Consider the following 447-nt stretch of genomic DNA (forward strand, 5'->3'; position numbering starts at 1 on the left):
TCCTGCTGGCAGGATGGCATCAGGCGATTGGTCAGGGTGCTTCGAGGTTGCTACATGGTGAATATTTTACCTACTATGGAGTCCGGTTTAGACTAGGAGAGCCTTAGTCTAGTCTAGACTATGGCTGTCCGGTTTAGATTAGGAGAGCCCATGGCAACAGTTGCTATGGGCGCTTGGTTAATTCCAGAGTTTCTGCCCCGTGTCCTTGATGGAGGGCTCCACATTCCCCCCCTCTTTTTATATATGGGCCAAACCTTTGGCCCCTTAACACCCTGCTCATGGCTGACTATCTGCCTGTCCTTATCTCGGGCCATAGGAGCCCAGGTCACTGGGGAAAGGGGCGATGACCGTTCCTAGCGTCCTCCTGCTGGACAGGGGTGTCGTGGCGCCCTGGGTCCCAATGCCCGCTCTCTGTCAGGGTGTGTTTACGGAGGGAGATGAGAGCCC

This window comes from Lipotes vexillifer, unplaced genomic scaffold (assembly GCF_000442215.2).
Source record: "Lipotes vexillifer unplaced genomic scaffold, Lipotes_vexillifer_v1.1 scaffold382, whole genome shotgun sequence".
NCBI classification, from domain to species: Eukaryota; Metazoa; Chordata; class Mammalia; order Artiodactyla; family Lipotidae; genus Lipotes; species Lipotes vexillifer.